Source organism: Halyomorpha halys, unplaced genomic scaffold, assembly GCF_000696795.3.
Source record: "Halyomorpha halys isolate HHAL.00 unplaced genomic scaffold, Hhal_1.1 Scaffold707.1, whole genome shotgun sequence".
In the NCBI taxonomy this organism is placed as follows: Eukaryota; Metazoa; Arthropoda; class Insecta; order Hemiptera; family Pentatomidae; genus Halyomorpha; species Halyomorpha halys.
This window is the reverse complement of record NW_027112978.1, coordinates 159,813-178,037: the sequence shown is the minus strand read 5'-3', so window position 1 is coordinate 178,037 and position 18,225 is coordinate 159,813. Positions and strand designations below refer to the sequence as shown.

Genomic DNA, 18,225 nt, shown 5'->3' with positions numbered 1-18,225 from the left:
ATAATTTCATGGTTCGTAAAAGTTAGAACGATGAAATTATTTATAAAACTTATTTTTTTTAAATCGTTTTTCCTACGACTTCTTTCCCCTCATGTTTTTTCCCCTGTCTAAAAGTTTTTTTTTATTCAAAAGTGCATCTTTCAAACATTGCTAGTGCTTATGACCACAATAACATATATCTAACTTATATCTCAATTTGCCACCTATTGAACTAATGCAAAAATACTCATAATGTTTTACTTCCTATTATAAAAAAACTCGTAGGCTTTTACCCACTTTTTTTTCTTTCTTTCAAAAGACTTTGGAATTTTCGAGCGGCTATAATTTATTTAAAAGCATAAGTGTTCCTATTCTGATTTTTGCTCAGGATTTGGAAAAGCTTGTTAAGAATAGTGTATATCATGTCAATTTATATAATTAACTTAATGGTTCACTTTATCCGTATTTTTTTTTAGAACTTATTCTGTACAAGCATGTACCAACGTTGCATCTAATAAATTAACTTCTACATTATCGCCAGCAATACCAATTGATCAGCCCAGCCTTACTTTACGGCTCACATTATTGGCGCACATTACTGCTCGCTAATTCGGCACGAATTACCCTTCAAATGGACTATTCAGGGGCTAAATTGAACTCTAAAACGAATCGTTCTGTTTCAAACCAGAATGGACTTCGAACTTTTCGATATGAAAATTTTCTCATTGAATGTCGTTGAATATTTCAACTCTTGTAAATACTAACAATATTTACTAGATATTTTGGTGTTTCCGTTCATATCAAAACATCGAACAACTTCATATGTTAAGTTTTGAGAACGACGAAAAACTGAAGATCTATGATACATTTATTACGATTTCTTCTCTCATAATAAGGGTATATATTCGGCTAAGAGGTGATCTATTCCCTTTTAATTCATATAGATAGTTTCCCCGATGATTTCCTCGTCAGAATCCGACCAGGAAAATTCCATGGTTTGACTAGAGAGGAAAAGTAAATATTTTTTTTTTTAATTTTCATGATATTCTGCGGTCTGTATAACTTTCTCAATTTTTGCATTTTTTTTTTTTTTTTTAATACTCTTACTATTTTTTGGTGAAATCGCATTCCCTGGAATTGCAATTATCTTTTTTCTAAAAATTTCGATTGACTAATATTTTGCAAATATTCCTAGGTTAATTAATTATCGTTTAGGAATAACATCTTAAGGGTCCAGATGTTGAAATATAGGTGTACCCAAAAAGGAGTAGAGTTTTATCGTGAGTAAACGATAAAATCTAATTAAAATCATATTAAACCAATTTTATCTTAAATCTCAAATTTCCAGTAAATTTAGTCCAAATTGGACCAGCCTTTTTCAAAATATAAGTATGTTGAGGAAAATAAGTTTAGGTGTGCGAAAAAGAAGGTGGTGAACGGAAGGAATGTGAATATAAAAAATATTTATACACCGATCGTTTTAATCAATAATTTTAATTTATAGAAATATTAGTTTGATATAAAAAAATGGATATACCAGGCCTTGATATTTTTAGTCTTTGAAGGGGAGGAGAAGGGGAATATGGTATACATGGAACTGAAGGCTATGCTAATTATAATTAACAAGCTTTACATTTATAGTAGGGTATTTATTAAAAAAATAAATATTTATGAACTTTTGAATAAATTAACCAACGGTGAAGGTGCGACACTGGACTGATGTGTATAGGGGACGGACGATCGGCATCGACCCTACGCTAAGCTTTTATTATTATTATTTTATGAAATAAATTAAAATTATCACAAAGAAAGGAAGCAAATCAGTATATTGAATGAATTATTGTTCAGGAAAACTCTTAAAATATTTACATTGATTATAAAAATAAATAAATAAAATAAAACATCACTAAGCACTAAAGAAAAATTAATTTATTGATTAATATAAAAAACAAATAGAAAATCTAAATCAATTGAAAAACGACTAAAACCAACCGTATTTTTTTTAATGTTTTCATTAAAAAGAAAAAAATACTTATTAAATGAAATATAAACAACATTAAATTATGTTAATTTAACATCATATTAAAACAGTATTTTCAACAAGGTAATTTTTTTTTTTTTGGCTGTCGAACCTCCCGTACAATAAGATATGTAGATAAGATTTATTTTATATTTTGTTGGTTTGTATTAGAATATATGGAATTAAAACTATCGGACAAAATATCGATATATTTCTTTAAAGATATTCGAAATGTTTGATATCTTTACGACATCTCTAGGAAACGGTATCGGACAAAATCTATATAGGACCATCTAGGTACCCACCCCCTCCCTAAATTCTGCACATTTCATTGAAATTGGATTAACTAAACCAAAGTTATTTATTTTTACTTTAAACGTAAAATTTGAATGAATATTTTAGATTCTGAGAACATTTTTTTACTAACTCGAACATAAAAGTTGTAGTGAGGAAGCAAAATCGAAATTGATCAAGATTTATAGCAGCTAATAAATATATAGTAGTATCTTTTTTTTAATTTTATCAAATGCTAATTAAATTTATGGTAGTAGAATTACACTGTGTGATGTAGTAATAATTTGATTTGGTTTAATTAGTACCGCGTCTGTGGTTTTATAGGGTGCACGCTGCTTAGAAACCAGAAGACGTTCAATTTCCAAGTTCCATTAGTTAATAAGCGAGATAGTTCAGGCTTGAAAATGGATCCATTCAACACACAGTTTATGATTGAACTCAAGTTAAGAAATTATTTTATACTATGATGGTATCAAATAATGAGAAATTATTATTACACAAACTACTGGTACTGTTTTATGGTGGGGGGAAAGTCCGGCAAATGGGCCTAGTGGTCATTTTTACCAATCCCTGGTGGCTACCTGAGTTGCTGCCGTGAACTAACCTAGGTGAAAGTGTCAAGATTCATTCTTAGGGACCGCCGAAAAATGAATGTTAACTGACCCAGGTAGGAATCGAACCCACAACGTTCCGAACCGAGCGCACTGGGACCTGCTCCCCGATCCGCACGGTCGTCACGTCCTTATTAGACTAACTATGTAGTATTAGTACTATCGTCGTAGGTCGTAATCGTTTAGAAGGAGTTAAGCTTATTTTTCTTTTTAATCAATTTTGCGAGTGTTGTTCCAATGATTAATTTTGTTACTGCAACAAATAAATCCTGTGGGTTTGCGGAGCCATTGGACACCCAGTCCCTATGAAGTGGAAACACTTAAGTAGGAAAATAACTGGGGGCTCAGCGTGCCCATAAACAGATCACCTCCTTGCACAACCGTTGTTGAAGAAAAATCCACCACCCTTTGTAGGTGGATTTTTTTAGGCTAAAATATTAAAATTTAAAAATGAATATGGTATTACCAGACAAATGCCCTAGAAATGAGGAAGGGAAGTAAAATAAAAACAATAATGATATCTTTTTTCCCATAAATTAAGTTAAAAAATGTCAACAAATCTAGGTCTAACTCTAAATTACAATTTGAAATTTTAACTTACTGCTAACTCATCTGATTTAATATGTAACAAAATATGATATGCAAAGAATATCGTTTATTTCTGTGTTACATAAAAGATCTGTTAGTCAATTGGTTTCGATTAATAAAAAAAATAAAAATACATATTTTGGTGAAAACAAAGAATAGATAATTCACTTAAAAGCGATGCTGCTAAATGCATTTGTTACAAATACGGGATATTAATCGAGGTGTAATAGTAATAACAACAATTTCAAAATTTATAAATTTATCAGATATTGATGTTTCTTATAATTAAAGTAATATTCAATTTTCTTATAAAATTTAAGTGTTTACTTAGCAGTTCAAAAGGGTTAGTTTGAAATTCGAAATAATATTGCTTAATGCTTTATTTTACAAGAACAATGAACTGAATAGTGAAAATTGCCCGACAACGTAATTCTGGTGTTAAAATAAATTGAGGAGGTATATAAATGGTATTTTCTTACAAATAAAAATGTAGTACAAAAATTATTTTTTAGGTTTTAACTTTTTTCTTTTTCTTTTTATTTTCCTATCTAATCGAGATAACAAAATCATGCAAATGTTACCTACTTAATATATTTTGATTTAAGATGGTTTTATTTTCAGTTCTGGAGACGTCTCAACCTTTTCAAGTTAGATTGATTTGTTATTAAGTACAATTTGAGGTACTTAAGGTTTTGTTTCGGATTGAGCATTGACAATAAAGGCATTTTAGACAGTTTTGAGAGTTTACAAGTGTAAATAAAAGGATTGGATATAGAAGGATTATTGTTTGGTTGAGCATAGTGCACCTAGACCAAATAGATCCATTTTGTGTGCTGTTAAAACCTCTACTGGTGATTGGACATTTTAATTTAATTAATTCAGGATTTTATGGAGACGTTTATGCTCTAATATAAATAACAGTAAATTATATCAATTTATTTATTGCATCATTATTTTCATAGCTTTAATATATTTTTTTTTATAATTTAATCATTTTTATAACTCAAAACGAACTTTATAGACGATAGATAATTTAATTTAGGTCACAGAGTTTTCAGTGAACCTAATCTATTATGTCTCAACGACCAGCTGTAAATGAAGCAGAAACGAGATAGCACTGTCAAAGATAATAGACCCTTCAATTAAAAGATGGCTTTTAAGAGGCTTCAACGGGCTGCCTATCAAATCTACAGTCAGCTGACGACCCTACCAATCAGAACGAATAATAAACCTCTTTTAGATAAAACTTTATCCCCAACCGCTGGATAAATTGTACTTTTAACTCCATTCAAAGCGTTCAAACTTTCTTCTTTTTTCACAGTAGAGATGAAGGATTACTTTGATAGCCCTAAAAATCGTTTGAACTCCAATCGGTTATTTACAAATAACATCCCCAACAGACCAAAGCAAAGGAAACTGAAAAAAAAATGTAGAAACAAAATCATATCTTCTCTGTTCGTTTTCTTTCAATACATTTGTGAAGGGAAGGTTTTTATGGGTTACTTAAGATTTTATCGGATTAAATCCTCTCAAGCTCGATATGATAACTGAGTAGCTGAAGGAATAGACTAATAACAGTCCATAAAAAAAAAAAATGAATTAGGGTTTTTATAGCACATTACTATATTTGCTCAGTGAGTACTAATTTTTATAAAAACTCGGGTTCGAATCTGGCTGTGTTAGATAATTATTTATTTTATTATTATTATATTATTCCCTCCGGAGTCCACCTAGCCTCATAGAGTGGACTTACATACTTTTTTTTATGAAAACTATGGCGGTTGAGCATAATCATGAACAAATCTGCCCCTTTCACAACCGTTATAAAAAAAATAGTTCTTCCTTACAAAGTACTAACTCTTCACGGATTGTAGCAGGACCAATTTTCATTTTCAAACTGTTTAATAAAACATAACACCAGATCTAAACTGGTGGGTTTAACTCCGGAAAGTTGGTGGAAAGATTTTTAATGAAGATTAATCAATCATGTATAAGTTTAATCGAACCCACTTGGTTTTTAAGATGTATGAATGTAACGAGCGATTGCAATGAGCCTTGTTCATCAAGGTTGATGAAATGAAGCTATATAATGTAAAGAAATATGAACATATTAGTTACTAATAATTTAAAAGAAAATATATGTAATCATAATAATTTATAAAGAGGCAAAACATAAGTAAATTTTAACAAAAGAAATAAATGGAAGAAAAAAAAAAATATTTTGAAAACAACAATAATAATATATGGTGAACATAGCTAATAACGTGGGTAAGGAAAATGAGAATAGAAGGGAGGGTAAAATAAAGTTAGAGAAAAAAAAGAGAATAAAACGAACGTACCATACTTCTTTGCATTATAAAACTTCATTTTTATTTTATTCCCTTAATTATGTTATTTTACCTACTTGTTAAATTACCTATGTATACATTTTATTTTCCTCTTGTTTCATTACTTCATTTTATTAATTCCATTCTGCAAAATTATTCACTTTATGTCATTCTGTATATATTTTTTTTCTTCATTTTTATTTTCTATACTTATTGGTAGTTATTTTGTCCTGTTTTTAGCCATGAAAAAGGCTAGAAACTCTAGCCGAAACTTTGGCACAATTAAATAAGTTACATTAACTTATTTATGTTACATTTTGACCGCACCCCCAACCATCTTCTCCTCGTATAGGTCATCCACGGTCAACTATCTCTCATAATTAAGAAAGATTTTGTTTAATAGCAATCGGGCCGGCAACTCTTAGTTCGATTTATTTTTTATAGAAATGTTTATTTATTGCGTCTAGCCCGTTTAACATCATATTAGTGAGTAGTGATAATTAAGATATTCACTAAGGGAATAAAGGTAATCTATCGACTAGTTGGTAGTGGGTGGACTGTCCTTTGAAATATTTGAAATACCATAAAACGAATTCCACACTCTAGATTTAGGGGAAGAGAGAGCAGGAAATCATGGCTTCCAAATTCCTTCTGAATATACTCGTCTGGGGTGTTACTCCCGAATTCAGATAATGCCATCCACAATGTAAAACCACAAAGTCGGAAAAACCATCGTGTACTTCTTCCGGATTGTAAATTTTAGTTAAAAAAATTATAACATAAATTTATAATAAAATTACATAAGATATTCATTTAGTGCAATTTCATATATATTTATTTAGATTCTTACCTCTTACTTTTATTATTAATAGCCTGACAATTTCCATTAAAAATCAAATTATTAATATTAGGCTAATTAAGAAAATAACAATTAATTTAATTTTAGCTGTAATATATCGCTTTCATTGATGTTATAGATAACTCCAATTTATAGTTTTTAAAAAACATTTGCAAACTTTTCTTTATTAAAAGTACATCGGAAAAGGTAAAATATAGCAATTAACTACAATTTACATTCCACTCTAACTCATTTTATGGAGTTAGTCATTCCGTCAACTAAAAATCATAGATATTGCTAATTAATGTTTACATTACGCATTATTACAACAATTCTCACTTAATATAAATCGCACCATTTTATCTCATTTTATAAAATATTTGTTAGATATTATTCTTTTTAATTTTATGTTGCCGACTATATGCCTGGATGGCGCGTGCTTCTCGTTTTTTCTTCGTACTGTCATGCTGTCAAACCTCTTAAACGAGGAGTGTTCTGTTTTTCCCCTAAGAGGTGTCCGGTGGGCATTCATCTCATGGTTAACCGTTGGACTATTTTTTTTTAAGTAACGATGTGATGATGACTGACAATTTACGATTACTTTCTATACAATTTTAAATTAAAATTGCAGCTCTTCCATCAGGGGCTGAATAATCCGTAAAAGATCTAAGATCTTCTTGCCTCGTTTCATAATTTAAAATAAGAAACGCAGGAGGTTTCCAAGTGAACAAAATGCGAAAAAAGGGATGTTACATTAGGAGTGTACTAGTGAGAGAAATGCTCATTCTTACCGTTGCGAGGAGGCCAGAGCAAAAAGAGGTAAGGTAAGGGAGGTAAAAGAAGGGGTAGTATAGACAACCGGTAATAACTACATCAAAGGGTTAACGGGAGGTAGACCAAAGTATAAACAAAATAAATAAAATATTGGGAAAATGTATACGTTTATTTCCCAAGATGAGAAAAATGCTTAAGTACATACTAAAACACGTAGGATGCAAAGAATTTATCAAAAATCATTACTTCTTGCAGATTAGTGGATTAGCTAATAAAGTAAAGCATTGAATTTTCATATTATAAATTACTTTAACAAGTTTAGGACAGATTTTGGATACAAATATGGACATGGTCATTTTAAATAATTTAATTTTCGTTTGATCATTTATTTATAACACGTGGTATTTGGAATAAATACAATATTTAAGCATTCATTTTTGCCCAACTTTTTTTCTTATAACAGAACTGGTTATGTCTTAAAAACTAAAATGTGATGAATATGAATCCACAAGATATATCGTTGGTTTTTTGTAAAAAGGGCAAATTTAACAAACTGGTTATTTTTAGATATCAGTAATTTTTACTGGTGTAATTGTTAATATGCACTAATTAATTTGACTCTAAAAAGAAAAACAAATTTACAAACTAAACTGGAAGTCTGGAATTCTCCTTTTGTACCGAACACAACCGATATCTTTTAATAAATTATCATTATTTAAAAGAAAGAAAAATATTAACCATTTGACAGTAAATTAAATCCTTCTGAGAAACTAGGCCGTGACAGTTGAAAAAACTGTTTTCAGTATATTGTTTAGTTTAATAACAAAAACCTTTTAGGAACCTCCCTCTCACATTTCCAATATTAAATTCTCCACCCATTAGTTAATTTAAAATACCAATATACCATATATGTGAAGTACAAAAAAAAAATCAAATACAATACATTTTTTAATTGACTTAGACAGTTATCGTGGTGTTAATTATGAAATTGAATATACAATGAAGATGTCTATCAACCAAGGTAATTAAATACTCAGCGATATATTTTATTTAATTTTAAGTTGATTTTTAGTCAAATGAACTGTTCGTTCACTGTTCACCGTTCATATATATTTATCAATTATTCCGGAGTAAACATTAAATATGCAACAAGCATTTAGATTATAGCAAATATTTATATATAAATGTATGTGTGTCTGATTTATATGTAGGCACTGGAGAGAGACTTGGAAAAGAACACAAATTGCGGATAAAATTGAAGACTGAAATTCATTAAAAAGATTGACTTCGACAAGTAGAATAGCAGTAGAATGACGAATGAGTTTTCTTGTTGTTTTTCTTTACTCTTCTTATACTTCTACTTAAGCTTATTATTCTGTTCTATTACTTGATCAAATTATATTAATCTTTCGTTTTAATGTTTATAAGTCTAGCGCAAAAAAATTAATATTTGTACTGACAGTTATTTTATTATCCAATATCTTTTGCTAGCTAATGAGTTTTTCAAATTTGCTTATTTCAAAAAGTTTTCAATCAATTGTGTAATATGCTGTATATTTCCTTATTGTGGTCCGATATTTATGGTGTTTTTGAGTTTTGTTTATTTCTGGAATTCAATTGACTTTGATAAGACAATTAATAGAAAAATGAAATCTTTTTCGGAAAGAGATCCTTTTTTTTATTCGATTTAATTCTATGCATTTTTAAATCTCAAATTTCGAGAAAAGTTAATTTTTCTTTTGATACATCACAAATGTTCATTTACAAAAATCAATTGAATAAAAAAAATTATTGTCAGATTGTAAACTTACATACTTCATAATTTTTATTGTTTCTAATTTCCGTGTTATCTCTGACGGGCTTAATTGAAGAAATTTCGGGGTCTTATTAATAACATTTATTGTAAATAGATAGTAGAAATAATACGATATAATAAAGTTTCAGTACTTTACTGACATTATTTTTAAAATTATGATTTTGTATATTAACATAAATATTATATAATACATTTTTCTAATCATACTTTGAAACTTAATTTCTCCTTTTATGACACAAATATCGCATGACCAAAGCGAAAGCATTGAAAGTGCACTTAATACTTTATTCTTTAAATATTTTCATGATAAGGAAATGCTGGTATTTGATAAGCTTTTATGTAAATAGTTACGGATAATCAGGAGTTAGTAAGTCACGCTAAAACTAACTCAAGTTACGATGAATGTTGATCTATTCAAATGCAGTGGCGAAGATTAAAGATGTAATTTGAATATTCAAATTTCATTTCGTATCGCAGATAACTTCCATGAGTTTGCTTGTCAAATGAAACCTGTCAAGCTAACCGAAACTTTAGTAACAGTCTTGGCGATACTAGAACAATCAAGTTTTCTATTATTACACGAAATTTTACTAAATATAAAAATAATGAAGTTATATTCCCGAACTTTATACGAATATATTTTCGTTGCAACGCCAAAGTAGTATATTTATACATTTCTGAGAGAACTTAATTATAGTTTCAAATTTAACGTTGTTGCTAATTTATAATTTTGTTGTCCGTCAATTGATAATTTTGTATTTTAAATAAGTGACGATACATTTTTAGTTAGATCTTTAGGTATTGCGAAGAGAATAAAAAAGCCACATCTAAAGTCTAAGATAGCAAATTTGGTGGATTTTTGTTTATTAATTGTAAATCCGTGATGGGCACTTGAAAATTTCGTAGTTTCAGATTTTGTTGCAATTGAATATGACTTTCTAACCTCAATTCCAGAAATGCAAAACTGGATAAGTGACATCACTAATTAAAAATACAAAATGACCAATTGATGTCAAAATACAAGAAATTATTAATTTCTTTTTTAAATATTTTAGATACTCCAATTTGGCAACAACAACAACACACATTCAACTTTAACATCATACATCTCTTATTCACTTAAATTTTTTTTTTTCAAATTAGAAAATATTTGAAGTTTTAATAAATAAATAATTAATGAAGTAAAACACAGCAAATGAACAGAATATTTTTATTGGAAATTGTCGGATTCATATTTAGAATTCTATTCATGAAGTACGGCATCCAATTGCATGTTCAATCATTGATAGAGAAATTTCCTGCTAGCCTAATAATGATTCGTCTTATTTATATTTTGTTTTCTAAATCAATAAACGTACTGAAACGGAGCTGAAATATATAATTTAATAAAATCATAATTTGCCGAGTATATAAAGAACACAGTGATATTTATATAAAAATTATGAATTGTAAATGTGTTACTTAATTTAATTATATAAGATAAAAAAAAAAATTATCGAATTTTCTAAGCATTTTTTATCTTTGGCCATACTCTGTTTTTTTCATTGATTATTATAATGTAAATTATATGATTTTTACTTATCTGTATATTAAAAAACTGAGCTTGTAGAAGCAGAAAAAACAAATGCATTTTACATATAAATTTATCTATCATCATTTAAAGTGTAATATCTTTCAATTCTGAAAATATCAACAATACAGTTTTTTTTATATTAAAAATTATTCATAATTAAAAATCAACCTAGAATTCTAGGGAGATCTTGTCTCAGCTACCGTTTTGAAAAAATCCTATATAATGTATTTTAACTTCAAGAATTGTCTCTAGAATGTGTTAATTTTTTGGACTTCATACCTCCGTCTGGAGGAAAACTGTAGCAGCTTATAAGTTGTTATAAGCTATCACAGTTTGTGATACGATAGATTATTTAAATGAAGTCATCTAAATCATAAAAAATATGGATATGAATATATCAGAGTTAGGTTAAAGTGGCGTTTGAGTTTATACATGCTATGTGGTTGAGATAACTATGTTACATAACAATCCTATTGTGTGGATTGATGTCCTCTCAAACAACCTAGGTCATGAGTATACTTGTCAGAACTCATTATTATTACATGCAAATAATTTTTGCGAAGTCAAATTTTTTGCATCCTAGGAAATTGTTTTTTTTTTTATTTTTTGGTTAGTTTCATGATGAGGAAAAAAATTACCAATCTAGTTTTTGTTCATGGAACGATAATTTTAATCTTAAAACATAAGATACAAAATAAATTTTACCTTTTTCATTAATATAAAGAATTGACAAATGATATGCTCCATCTAAAAAGGTTATACTTGCAAAATTTAATAAAAGTATTTCCTATAATAAAAGATTTTTTATGACTTAATTTGAATGCTGCTAGCAATGAATTAGTCCTTGGTAACTGAGTTACTGAGTTCTTTTCTTATTCTCCAAAAGTTTGAAAAAAAAAATATTATTTACAACCATTTTAAGGAAGAGCTCTTTAAAGTTCAATTTGGAAAATGATTTTATTAAGACAAAAAAAGTAAGTTCGTTTTCATTTATTGTTTTCAAGTTTCAAGTTATGATAACTACAATAAATTCCATTAAATTTCACTATTAACTGAGTGATTTTAATTTTTTGGAATTTGTTTTTTCAATGTTCTTAAAATTATTAATATTTCCTTAGATTTAGAAATAGTAGAATATTTTGCTGAAATATTATAACTAATCATATTTTCGTCTATTGCATGTGTTTTGGATTATTATTATGTTAAAGTTGTTATCACGAAGTCCGTACGGGTAAATTGTTTTTTTTGTTTTTTCATCATTTTACATTGAAAAACTAATTTTCACTTCATGAAACAGTTCTTTTAACATTACAATACATAATAAACTAAACATTTTATATTTCTAAATTGTGAAAATCTGAAATTTTAATTTTGACAATGATTGTTCTGAAGTCTGGCTCACCATAAAAGTAAGTATTTTATCATTTGTTTTCTGATTCTAAATAACGATAATTTTAGTAAATTTCGCGATGCATTCTGTGATTTTACGTTTTTGGATTTTTTTTATTGTTGCATTAAGTTATAAATATACATATTTTTGGATTTGGGATTAATAGAAAGTTTCACCAAGAACGTGTAAAAAATGTAATTTATTTTCGAAGTGTATGTTTCAGCGTTAAAATCATTTTAAGGGAGGACGTATGGTGGAGGTTGATTTTTTTATTATTAATATTTTACATTACAGAGACTAATTCTGGGACGTCATGCAGGAAAACTCCCTCTATAATGAAATGTATATATTTATTTACCTAAAATCATAGCATTAATTAAAGGCTTTTGTCCACCGCCTCTGGTTTGGTATTAAACAATATCTATTTAAAACAATAGCAACAGGTCGCGTTGCATGACTGAGGCAATCGCTCAGCAAAGTCTCAACATAAATATCGTTCGGCCGACCCTCGAGAGAAAATATTCGCTACTTATGCAGACAGCCGAAAGCACTTAAAAACATTAAATGTGCATGGGAGTCCAAGCGTAATCCCTAGGCAACCACCGGGTAGGGTGCACGCAACATATTTTGTTTCGTAGATATCTTTCGAAAATCGACTCTTTTTTAATGCGTTGGGATGAATATTTTCGTATAAGTTTGATGATGAACTCAACACTTTGACAAATATATTTTCGACAATACTGACTACATATATAGTATATAATGTAAATTGATTTCGAACCAATCCTTCTCTGGTACTCGAGCGATCGCAGGGCACCAGACACACACTAAGAGATATACACTAATACTACTTCTACGTAATGGAATGACACTAACAGGAATCACGGACGAGGATGGAGATCAGCTCGCTGCCAACACTACCAGGCTAGGCGGGACACTGCGGGGTTCCCCGCTCACCCGCACCGACGCGCCACCTCCGCCCGTCAATAGAACACATTATTAACTATTTAACATCTCCCTAGACCTCTTATCGCAGCCGAGTCTTTGATAGAGTCCTCTATAGCCCTTGTACCGACCCTGGTCAGGATCCGGAGTCGATAATCTCAAGGGGGGATGGGGAGCTTGGGTCACTGATCCGGGACCCCAACTTTATATTGGGCTACAATCGGTGCCCGTCTATAGACTCCTTCTAGGGCTATATAAACCCTCAAACTTTTAATAATCAATTTATATTCCTGGAGAAACTCTTGTAAGGCACCCGTTAAGATGAAAAACTCGTTAGCTCGTTGTATAAAACATAGACACACATAATTTGAGAAGTTGTGTATTAAATTTTGTGGTCAGTAAGCTTTCTATTTATTTCTGAGCTTGATATTTATAAAAATCTGTTTTTGTAATGTTATGTTTAAACTAAAAAACTGTGCGAGTTAGTGGCATATATCTCGGCTAGAGATTACAAAAATATTATAACTTAAAAAAACAATCAACACGATCAACATATAAAAAAAAAAAGTTCATTGTTTAATTAATATTGAAGGTATTAGTGCAGTTCGAATAAACAAAAATGGGAATGCTGCTGAAATACCCTGAGTCAGACAGAGCAGTAGACTAAAACCCGGCTGATCCTTATGTAAAGCGGGTTTTAGGGCTCGTAAAGTCGCCTAGGGGGATTTAATGATATTAAATGTAGTGAAATAAGATGGCATTATTATTATTAAATCGTTAATGTTCACTAAATTAAATATAAAGTACATGCGTAATATAAATATAAATATTAACATATTATAGGTTTTACATGTACAGCACTCACATTAAAATACCACGCATTTTCCTCAGCACGATACAAGTTAACACATATGAGGCTGGGTGCACCCTAAGAGGAACTATTGTCTCAAAGTCGATTCGTGCAAGTACTACGAAAAACATTAACACCATGCTATGGGGTTAGTCTCATCTATTTAACTACTCCCAGACAAGCATAAAAAAAAGGGATCTTTACCTTTAGGAAATCCAATATTTTAAATTGATTTCATAAAATGTTAGAGGGGAGAAAGGGGAAGGGAAGTTGTATTTAATTATTAGTAACTGACAAATAGGCAAGCTAATAACTGATAAATACAAAATGAATTATTTAATAAAAGTATTATGCTATTAACATATAAAACTGAGATAATGCATTGAATGTAATGTTTATGAAAACTGAATTCAGGTTGTTTATTTATTAAAACGTAGGCTGAAGAACACAGTTTTTAACTTAATTTACGATTTAGAAAAATTAAATAAAATATTCTTCAAAGCAAAAATTTTAATTTTTTAAAAATTACATATAACACCTTCATCCTATTATAACTGAAAATGACGTATGGATGTTGGTACTAAAAATCTGATTTTATATAGTTAAATGCGAAGGGATAAAAGAGTCTGAAAGTCAGTTTTACTCTGAGAGTCTGAGGTTCTTCCTGGTTTAAAGCAGAAAGACGTCATTAAAAATGTAATCACTTCGGGAAAGAGTTTAACACTAGGCGGTAAAAAATCCTTACTTAGTTAGGAAGATAAGATTGGTACTATTTGACGAAAATGAAAAAACTCCTATAATTAAATATTATAATACTCATAAAATAGATCTAAAAATAAATACAGTTAAAAGGAAATATATTATTTGCTTCTCTACTCGGGAATATAGCAGTCGTCAAATGTGAGAGGAAACATTTAAATACCTAAAAAATCTCTCTTCCCCAATGGCGCTACTATCTGCTCTAATTCCAATAATAATTGGCCTCTTGTAAATGCTTATAATTTTTTTTTCTGTTACAATTCAATTTTTTTTTTTAATTTACTTTCTTCCTTACGGGCCTTTCGGCAAAGCTCCGACACCAGCTTTGCTATACATTCGACATGGTGTCGACATCCGACACCATACTATAAATGCATGATACTGGGGACGTAACGGCTGTGCAGGTTGGTTCGGAGGTCCCAGTGCGCCCGGTTGGGAACGTAGTGGGTTCGATTCCCACCTGGGGCAGCTAACATTCATTTTACGCCACTCCCACCTTGGTTAGTATGCGGCGGCAAGGATTACGGTACCTAGGTAGCCGCCAGGGGGTTGGCAAAAAGGACCACTAGGCCCACTTGCCGGACTTGTTCCCTCTACCAAGTACCAGTACCAGTAGTATGATACTACATGGGGTATACTGATGTTACTTATAAAGATGAATATCTTTAACTCAGGCCCTCGTATCCAGATTGGTTCCCTACTACTTCTGCGCCATTTCCTTCTGTCCCAGGAGCAGACCCACTTCTCTCAAGGTTCAAATGGACTGATTCCACTGCGGTTTTCCACTCGTAAACCAAATCTTTGTTGATTAGAAGATGGAAAATTAGTCTCTGTGAAGACGTAGAGCCCGCTTACTTTTACTAACTAGGCTCTGAATGATACAAATGATATAAGGAATTAAATTAGCAAGTTGCTAACTCCAATTAATATCCTAATGTTGAGAAAACAAGTCCTCAAGAAGATCGGTTCCTCAAGAAGACTACTTGTTCCTTGGTCCAACGATAATAAATATAATTGATAACTGGTCACTTTTAATCGGTCTTGAATTCTCATCCAAACAAAAAAACAAATATCTCTAATTCAGCAGAAAAATAATAACTCTCCCCCCCCCTTCCACCATCTCCTGAACTCTATGTAGGTGATTCTTTGACACCCTGATGTTTGACTAAATTGGGAAACGTACATAACAACATTAACATCTAATAATACAAAAAATGAGATACATTGCGCTTTCTAAGAGTTACCTACTTAAGCCTTAGTCTGTGTTCTAAAGCAGGATTACCTGCTCTCACATTTATAAGAAAAAAACTGGCAATAACTTATATTTCTTAACTATTTCTTCAAATAGAGCATCCTACATAGAAATATATCTTTAAACCCAAATTTTTTTGAAATAAGGTAAATTCCACTCTTCCGTTGGCAAAAATAATGTATACTGCAGTTGAATTGCCTAAAGAAATAACTTCAATTATGTCGATTACCCAAACACAGTACGAATATAAAATATAATATGATACGAATATGAAATATAAATATACAATATAAAACCAAGTTCTCAAGTTTCTTTCAAAATATCTCCAATCAATTTTCAATCACTACTAATTAATCAAAATCCAAAGATTCTACAGCATCCTCTTTTTCAAAAACAACTCAACTGAGAGAATAAAACTTCATAAATTAGGCATTGTATATACTGTCGAATACCAAGTAATAGCCTCAGCACTCCGCTTCTTCATGGCAAAATAGTCATTAAAACTGACTCTCTGAGTTCATTAAAAGCCTTAAAGAACATCTACCCGAAACATCCGACTGTAACTAATATTCACAATTTAATCAATATATTAGAAAATCAGTATACTTTATATGGGTGCTAGGCCAAATGGGGATCACTGCAAACGAGCTAGCGGACGTTGCAGCCAAACAAGCACTTACTCTTCCAAGTCAAGGTGTTGCAATTCTGACAGCCCAAGCAAGTCTTCAATTGAAAGGATGAAATATTAGTTAGGTGGTAAGCTATGTGGGATGAAAGTCTGCTAAGCAAATTAAAGACAAAGCAAATTAAAAAATCTAAACCATGGACCACGTCAAATTATTCCGATCGCAGGGAGGAGGTTTCAGGTATTAAGAATAGGAGTCACAAATCTCATTCATATCTGATCAACGAACAGTCACTTCCAAAGCTTCGAAAAAAGGAATAAGAAACATGGACGTTGATGACTGCTTGGTTTTACGCCCTTAAGCCCAAACAAACCAACAACAACAAATTCTCAAATAGCCCTCGTATCTGTGTCCGTGGCCGCAATATCCTGTGCTATAGGGTCTATAAGCGCTAAACGGTTTCCCCTCTTGGTAAAAAACGGGTATTTACAAAAATATATTAATCATGAACAATTAAACAATGGTAGTTATATTTCAATTGAATTAGCGAGTGCGTTTCTGATTTTCATAAAACAAAACAGGAGCGGAACAAGGTCAAAAATAAAAAAATAAAACTTCTCCATACTTAGCTTTCTCACTATTAGGATAGGTTGTTGAATAATTACATATATTTTAATAAATTAATTTTTTTTCCGGTTTTCATTGCCCTTCATCTTCTTCTGACAATTATAGTAGCCAGGAAAATCTTCTGTTACCACCTTTGTACATTTCAAGAAGGCAATTGTAACATTATTTCATGATTTCTGTAATTTTTTTATATTTTTCAATGAATAACTAGGTTGATTGATTCACCTCCTCTATCACCCAAACCTTTAATTATTTTTTAATAAACTTGATTTGTTTCAGAATAAAATCTAGGAGAGGAGATTGAATCCAATAGCTGTGCCAAGAAAAAAAAAGTTTAAACATACATAGACTAAAGTAGTAAAGAGAAGCTCATAAAATCAATATCGGACCGACTAAAAACCAACCTACACAATAGATTAAAATTTCATCAAAATCAGGCTTCTAGGACTTTTTTTTAATATCCTGCAAGAATAATGTAATACTTCCATTGCTTCGGCAGTGAAGAAGCAAACAATAATCGAACTTGATGACTTAGACGTTCAAGCCAAGGCGATTTGTATGACCTGCATCCAATACAATAATTAAAGTAATGACGCGACTACTGAAAGGGTGCGGAAAGTTGTTTTTGCAGGAATAAATGAAGATAGAAGCTCTAGAAAGACAATCATTGTTGAACCGAAGGATGTTCGTCTGAGGGTAAATTGAGTTTATTTTTGGATGGAATTGGAAGTGTTTGTATCAAACTTTTTGGTCTATAGAGACTTCTTATAAGTAAACAAACAATAAATATGTCTTTTTTTTAGAAAATAAAATATAATATAAAACTAGACACATTATATTTCTCATCTGTGATAAATTCATTTATTTCATCTTGAACAACTAAACTAAATTTTCATATTAAATGAGATTTGCGACATAAAAACTTCATTACAAGAACATTTATCAACAGCTTCAGC

General features: G+C 30.4%; 1 long non-coding RNA gene across 1 annotated transcript in view; it reads right to left on the bottom strand.

Moving 5' to 3' along the window:
* LOC136796568 (uncharacterized) overlaps positions 1-13,190 on the bottom strand; it is a 147,722-nt gene extending 134,532 nt beyond the window's left edge. The window contains exon 1 of the long non-coding RNA XR_010844299.1: positions 13,087-13,190. This is a non-coding gene — a long non-coding RNA (uncharacterized lncRNA). The remainder of the gene's footprint in view (positions 1-13,086) is intronic.
* Positions 13,191-18,225: the final 5,035 nt, after the last annotated feature.